Source organism: Capra hircus, chromosome 1 (genome assembly GCF_001704415.2).
Source record: "Capra hircus breed San Clemente chromosome 1, ASM170441v1, whole genome shotgun sequence".
NCBI lineage: Eukaryota > Metazoa > Chordata > Mammalia > Artiodactyla > Bovidae > Capra > Capra hircus.
Window position 1 is genome coordinate 104,254,481 of NC_030808.1, and position 8,620 is coordinate 104,263,100.

The 8,620-nt window shown below is 38.6% G+C and overlaps 1 pseudogene; it reads right to left on the bottom strand.

Moving 5' to 3' along the window:
- LOC108636361 lies at window positions 460–2,092 on the bottom strand (annotated as a pseudogene).

Here is an 8,620-nt window from a genome sequence, read left to right on the forward strand (position 1 = left end):
GGAACTCAGTGTTTCTATCTGCAGCTGGTAGATTGGGCACTGAGTAACAGCCACAGCCAGGTCGTAGTGCATGGAAGTCCATGTTGTTGAGACCATGCATAATTTCCATCTGTGCCACCAGGGCCACTTTGCTCATAGGCCCATTGGCTGATGACAGGAGTGACTGGAGAAAGAGGGTGTCTGGTAATTAAAAAAAAATGTCACCCTATTTATTTGGTCATTAAAGTTGACACTTAGGTGACTAGAATGGAAATATCAGTATTTTTTGGTCCATTTAGACCATCCATACATCTCTTCTCAAATTACCTTGTCATCATATTTTTCAATTATGTTCCTTTCAGATCATTACCCATCCAACCAAATCATTTGCCCCAGCTCTAAATGGGCATATAAATACATGTCTGGCAATTTCTCCTTGTAAGCAAAGTAGACATCAAGGTGTGCTGCTTATAATCCTGCCTACTTGAAGGATTTCTGTTCACCAGGTTTTATAGGAGTGTCCCAGAAAGGGGCTGTGGAGCTATCACTGTCCACTCTACTGTAGTGCCAGTATATCCCACAGAACCATCTGGAAGTCAGATCTGAGTCCTCTCTTATTTTATTAATTGATTGTAGGGAATTTCCATGGTGAGGCCATAGGTGCAGGCTGGGTGAGGGAAGGAGGTGAGTCAGAAATGTCAGCCATGGAATTTGAGCCACTTCATGTAACTTACTTATGCCTTCAGGGCCTGCTCAGGCCTCGTCAAGTATAAACTGCTTACATTTGATGATGGAGTGTTGCTATGCATACCAAATTCTATGGTTTGGTGGGTCAGTTAACACACAATTCATGATGAGATGCTCAGTTCACATAATAATTTGATCATCAGTAGTCAAGAATTCAGTTTCTACTAAGGTCCAGTATTAGGTCAAGAGCTGTTTTTCAAAAAGAAGAGTAGTTATCTACAGAGGATGACAGGGCTTTGCTCCAAAAGCTAAATGCCTGCTCTGTGGTTCACATCTAAAACCTGCCAAAGGCTTCAAGCAGTATCTCTGTCTGCCACTGACACTTTGAATAATGTTGGATCTGTAGCATCATGTGACCCAAGGGCAGAGCAGCTTGTACCTCAGCCTGGACCTGTAGCAGAGCCTTCTCTTTTCTGGGATCCAATCAAATCTAGCAGCTTCTGAGGTCACTCAGCAGTGAAATGGAGTACACACCCAAGTAAGGAATATACTGCCTCCCAAATCTGAAGATGCCCACTAGGCATTGTACCTCTTTATTGATTATAGAAGGGGCCAGATGTAGCAGCTTATCCTTTACCTTAGAAGAGCTATCTCCGCATGCTCCTCCCTCATCCACTGAGCCCTTAGAAATTTCTCTAAAGTTAAAAGTTCCTGAATCTGTCAGATTTATTTTCCATCTTCTGGCATTTAAATATCTGAACAGTAAATCAAAGCACTTACTTTTCTTACTCACTAGGTCCAGTCATCAGAAAGTCATCAGTGTAATAGACCAGTGTGATAGTCTATGGGAGTGAAGGGAGATCAAGTTCCCTACGAACTAAATTACAACATCAACCTGGAGAGTTGATATACTCCTGAGGTAGGTCAGTGAAGGTGTAGTGTTGCTCTTGCCACCTGAAAGCAAACTGATTTGGGGTTGGTCTTATGTAGTGGGATGGATAAAAAGTTACTGGTCAAATCAAGAGTTGAATACCAGGTACCAGGAAATATATAAATTTGCTAAACCAATGAAATAACATCAGCAATTGAAATCACCACCTAGTTAAATTTCAGTTGTCCAGTGTCATTCTCCAATATCCAGTTATCTTCTGCATAGGTCAAATAAGTTTGCAAAATGTAGATATAATGGGAATTGCTACCTCTGAATCCTCGAAGGTAGCACTAATGTCTCCAATCCCTTCAGGAATGAGGTGTTATTCACTTTAACAGTAATATCCTGCAAGCCTAGGAGTCCAGTTTATGCCGTAAGTTTAACCCCAGTCACAGGATGAGATTCTGCATTTGGTCTTCAGTCATCTCACCCTGTGGTTACAGGAGATAAGGTTTCCTTCAGGACACATATAGGAGTCTTCAGGTCATTTATCATTTATTGGCACTTGAGCTGGCAATTCCAACCCTAAGTTCATTTTTTGTTTCACCAGGTACCTTAAAAGCAACCAGTAAGGTGGACTCAGAGGTAAAGAATTTTGTCTGCCAGCGCAAGAGATTCAAGAGATGTGGGTTTGATCCCTTGGTTGGGAAGATCCCCTGAAGGAGGAAATGGCAACCCAACTAGTATTCTTGCCTGGAAAATTCTAGGGCCAGAGGAGTCTGGTGGGCTACAGTCCACATGGTTGCGAAGAGTCTGACATGACTAAGCACTCTCAAAGGAAAAACCTTTGTTATTATGTTCATATATTATATTATATTAATATATTATATTATTTAGTTTGCCAAAATGCTAAAAAATATTGCATGGTTCCTAAGTGCTTATAAGATCTTCCTGGTTGCTCAGATGGTAAAGCGTCTGCCTGCAATGCAGGAGACCCGGGTTTGATTCCTGGGCTGGGAAGATCCCCTGGAGAAGGAAATGGAAATCCACTCCAGCACTCTTGCCTGGAAAATCCCATGGACGGAGGAGCTTGATAGGCTACAGACCATGGGATCACAAAGAGTTGGACACGACTTACCGCTTTCACTTAAGTGCTTATAAGGTTTGACTTGGGTATGCCCTGAAGATATTCTGTATTACCAGAGAATGCCATGGGTTATCAATGCTCTCTTTACTACTGAAATTAGACTCATGAATGTCTTTAAATCTAATTATATTACAGACTCCAGAACCAATTCTGAATATTCCTTTTAAAATTCTAGTTACCTAGAACCACTATTAGAATCAATATGTGTTAGTATAGGTTCTCTTGAGGAAAAGATTGAGAGGACACAAATGTAAATATATATTACTATAATATATATATTATTATATATAATGATAAATATCATTTATATTATTAAAAATATCATTTATAATATAAATTATATATTTATATCCTAAATTACATGATTTAAATAAATTATATAATATACATTATATTATAATTATATTATTTTATTAATATAATTATATTAATTATACATTAATATAATTAACATATAATTATCATCTTAAAATTATAATATGATAATGTGACGCATATAATACACTATAATATAATATTAAATATATAATTAATATAATGATTATATATTTAGATATTAAATTATATGATATAAAAATTATATATTATAAAATAAAATTAAATACTATTTATATTATTCATTATTGATAATATAATAAATATATATTATTATAATATATATTATTCTTCACTTCAGTTTAGTTTAGTCACTCAGTCATGTCCAACTCTTTGCGACCACATGAATCACAGCACGCCAGGCCTCCCTGTCTATCACCAACTCCCGGAGTTCACCCAAACTCATGTGCATCAAGTTGGTGATGCCATCTAGCCATCTCATCCTCTGCCATTTCCTTCTCCTACTGCCCCCAATTCCTGTCAGCATCAGGGTCTTTTCCAGTGAGTCAACTCTGTGTGAGGTGGCAGAAGTATTGGAGTTTCAGCCTCAGCATCAGTCCTTCCAATGAACACCCAGGACTGGATTCCTTTATGATGGACTGGTTGGATCTCCATGAAGTCCAAGGGACTCTCAAGAGTCTTCTCCAACACCACAGTTCAAAAGCATCAATTCTTCGGCACTCAGCTTTCTTCAGCCCAACTCTCACATCCACATGAGTACTGGAAAAACCATAGCCTTGACTAGATAGACCTTTACTGGCAAAGTAATATCTCTGCTTTTTAATATGCTATCTAGGTTGGTCATAACTTTCCTTCCAAGGAGTAAGCGTCTTTTACTTTCATGGCTGCAATCACCATCTGAAGTGATTTTGGAGCCCCCAAAAGAAAGTCTGACACTCTTTCCACTGTTTACCCAGCTATTTCCCATGAAGTGTGGAACCAGATGCCATGATCTTCGTTTTCTGAATATTAAGCTTTAAGCCAAATTTTTCACTCTCCTCTTTCACTTTCATCAAGAGGCATTTTAATTCTTCTTCACTTTCTGCCATAAGGGTGGTGCCATCTGCATATCTGAGGTTATTGATATTTCTCCCAGCAATCTTGATTCCAGCTTGTGCTTCTTCCAGCCCAGCCTTTCTCATGATGTACTCTGCGTAGAAGTTAAGTAAGCAGGGTGACAATATACAGCCTTGACGTATTCCTTTTCCTATTTGGAACCAGTCTGTTGTTCCATGTTCAGTTCTAACTGTTGCTTCCTGACCTGCATATAGGTTTCTCAAGGGGCAGGCCAGGTGGTTGGTATGCCCATCTGTTTCAGAATTTTCCACTGTTTATTGTGATCCCCACAGTCAAAGGCTTTGCCATAGTCAATAAAGCAGAAATAGATGTTTTTCTGGAGCTCTCTTGCTTTTTTGATGATCCAGAGGATGTTGGCAATATGATCTCTGGTTCTTCTGCCTTTGCTAAAACCAGCTTGAACATCTGGAAGTTCATGGTTCACGTATTGCTGAAGCCTGGCTTGGAGAATTTTGAGCATTACTTTACTAGCATGTGAGATGAGTGCAACTGTGCAGTAGTTTGAGCATGGATGTAAATATATATATGTTTTCCATGGGTTGGAAGCTGAAAAGTCTCATTAGCAACAGTCAGCAAACTGGTCACTCAGGAAAACTGATGGTATAAATTCAAACCCAAGGAGAGAAGACCAGTATTCCACCTCACTCCATCAGCCATGTGAATTACCCTTTTTCACAGCCCTTTTGTTTCATTTGGGTCTTCAAGTGAATGGATGAACCTAATCCATTTTAGGGAAAACATGCTTTACTCAATATACTTATTAAAACTTTAACAACTTTCATCCAGAGTACATCCAGAAACTCACTGTTACACCCAGAATGATGGACACCCTGTGGCTGACTGGTTAACACATAAAATCGCCATCACAATTACCAATATGAGCAATAAAAAGTCATCAGAAAAATGACCCAAATCTACACAAATCATTGTACCAAATATACCAAAGAGATCAGCAATGACTCATAAACACTTAAAGTTTACTTTAATATTACAGACTACAAGCAATGAAATCTTTGATGATATAAATTATGAACTATCTCTAAAATGAAAATTAGTCTAATTTAAAAGTTCATAATTATGTTGATTACATTGTTTCTTCTGTGTTTAAATTTAAAAATATGCTATCTGTTATCTGCTCTGAAACACATGTGATCTTCTCTTAAAAATTATTGAACATAGACATCCCTATGGAATCGTTAAATTTCCTTTACCTTTTCCGGTACTTTAATTAAAACAATTTCATATTTTAAATCTAAAAGATAATTAAAAGGATATTAAGTGATGTAACTTTAATACATTAATCTTAAAAAGTGAATATCATGGTTTCAATTCAGTTTAATTCAGTTCAGTCGCTCAGTCATGTCCGACTCTTGGCGACCCCATATATCACAGCACACCAGGCCTCCCTGTCCATCACGATCTCCCGTTCACTCAGACTCACGTACATCGAGTCAGTGATGCCATCCAGCCATCTCATCCTCTGTTGTCCCCTTCTCCTCCTGCCCCAATCCCTCCTAGCATCAGAGTTTTTTCCAATGAGTCAATTCTTCGCATGAGTTGGCCAAAGTACTGGAGCTTCAGCTTTAGCATCACTCCTTCCAAAGAAATCCCAGGGCTGATCTCCTTCAGAATGGACTGGTTGGATCTCCTTGCAGTCCAAGGGACTCTCAAGAGTCTTCTCCAACATCACAGTTCAAAAGCATCAATTCTTTGGCGCTCAGCCTTCTTTACAGTCCAACTCTCACATCCATACATGACCACAGGAAAAACCACAACCCTGACTAGACAGACGTTAGTCAGCAAAGTAATGTCTCCGCTTTTGAATATACTATCTAGATTGGTCATAACCTTTCTTCCAAGAAGTCAGCGTCTTTTAATTTCATGGCTGCAGTCACCATTTGCAGTGATTTTGGAGCCCCCCAAAATAAAGTCTGACACAGTTTCTACTGTTTCCCCATCTATTTCCCATGAAGTGATGGGACCAGATGCCATTATCTTCGTTTTCTGAATGTTGAGCTTTAAGCCAGCTTTTTCCCTCTCCTCTTTCACTTTCATCAAGAGGCTTTTTAGCTCCTCTTCACTTTCTTCCATAAGGGTGGTGTCATCTGCATATCTGAGGTTATTGATATTTCTCCCGGCAATCTTGATTCCAGCTTGTGCTTCTTCCAACCCAGCGTTTCTCATGATGTACTCTGAATAGAAGTTAAATAAGCAGGGTGACAATATACAGCCTTGATGTACTCCTTTTCCTATTTTCAACCATTCTGTTGTTCCATGTCCTGTTCTAACTGTTGCTTCCTAACCTGCATACAGATTTCTCAAGAGGTAGGTTAGGTGGTCTGGTATTTCCATCTCTTTCAGAATTTTCCACAGTTTATTGTGATCCACACAGTCAAAGGCTTTGGCATAGTTAATAAAGCAGAAATAGATGTTTTCCTGGAACTCTCTTACTTTTTCCATGATCCAGCTGATGTTGGCAATTTGATCTCTGGTTCCTCTGCCTTTTCTAAAATCAGCTTGAACATAAGTGTGTTCACGGTTCACTTATTCTGAAGCCTGGCTTGGAGAATTTTGAGCATTACTTTACTAGCATGTGAGATGAGTGCAATTGTGCGGTAATTTGAGCATTCTTTGGCACTGCCTTTCTTTGGAATTGGAATGAAAACTGACCTGTTCCAGTCCTGTGGCCACTGCTGAGTTTTCCAAACTTGTTGGCCTATTGAGTGCAGCACTTTCACAGCATCATCTTTCAGGATTTGAAACAGCTCAACTGGAATTTCATCACCTCCACTAGCTTTGTACATAGTGATGCTTTCTAAGGCCCATTTGACTTCACATTCCAAGATGTCTGGCTCTAGATGAGTGATCACATCATCATGATTATCTGGGTCATGAAGATCTTTTTTGTACAGTTCTATGTATTCTTGCCACCTCTTCTTAATATCTTCTGCTTCTGTTATGTCCAGATCATTTCTGTCCTTTATCGAGCCCATCTTTGCATGAAATGTTACTTTGGTATCTTTAATTTTCTTGAAGAGATCTCTAGTCTTTCCCATTCTGTTGTTTTCCTCTATTTCTCTGCATTGATTGCTGAAGAAGGCTTTCTTATCTCTTTTTGCTATTCTTTGGAACTCTGCATTCAGATGCTTATATCTTTCCTTTTCTCCTTTGCTTTTCAACTCTCTTCTTTTCACAGATATTTGTAAGGCCTCCCCAGACAGCCATTTTGCTTTTTTGCATTTCTTTTCCATGGGGATGGTCTTGATCCCTGTCTCCTGTGCATTGTCACAAACCTCCGTCCATAGTTCATCAGGCACTCTGTCTATCAGATCTAGGCCCTTAAATCTATTTCTCACTTCCACTGTATAATCATAAGGGATTTGATTTAGGTCATACCTGAATGGTCTAAGAGTTTTCCCTACTGTCTTCAATTTCAGTCTGAATTTGGCAATAAGGAGTTCATGATCTGAGCCGCAGTCAGTTCCTGGTCTTGTTTTTATTGACTGTATAGAGCTTCTCCATCTTTGGCTGCAAAGTATGTAATCAATCTGATTTCGGTGTTGACCATCTGGTGACGTCCATGTGTAGAGTCTTCTCTTGTGTTGTTGGAAGAGGGTGTTTGCTATGACCAGTGCATTTTCTTGGCCAAACTCTCTTAGTCTTTGCCCTGCTTCATTCTGCATTCCAAGGCCAAATTTGCCTGTTACTCCAGGTGTTTCTTGACTTCCTATTTTTGCATTCCAATCCCCTATAATGAAAAGGACATCTTTTTAGGTGTTAGTTCTTAAAGGTCTTTTAAGTCTTCATAAAACCATTCAACTTCAGTTTCTTCAGCGTTACTGGTTGGGGCATAGACTGGATAACTGTGATATTGAATGGTTTGCCTTGGAGACAAACAGAATCATTCTGTCATTTTTGAGATTGCATCCAAATACTGCATTTTGGACTCTTTTGTTGACCATGATATGAAAGCCATTGAAAATATTATTTGAAAAATAAATCTAACCCCCCAAACTTGATATAAATATTGTGTGTCAAATATAAATGTTTCCATTGTAAAACATTTTCATGTGTAATAACACATCATGGAAAAACTCACTTTGTAAGCATGCCCTTTAATTTTATTAAAGAAATTCCTATTCCCTTGGAGGATAAAGTGATTCAAGAACTACAAATCCTCCTGAAAAAAGCTGGAAATAAACAAACAAAAGGTTAGACTTTTATGTAAAACTGTCCCTAAGTGAATGCTTAAAATTTAGAGCAGAAAAACTAAAGAATCTCCAGTTTTGTTTCTTTACATTCTCTTTAGACTTTGTCCACTTTACTACATATTTGCCACTGGTGTGCTAACTCTCAGGTGTTAGTTTCACCTCTTACCATCTGCAACCTGGACACAAGTCCCTTGTTGCCAGTGGGACAATATTATTCGTTTAAAAGACCATCTCATTTTCCTGCTAAACATAGAAGACAATATTACCCTGCCT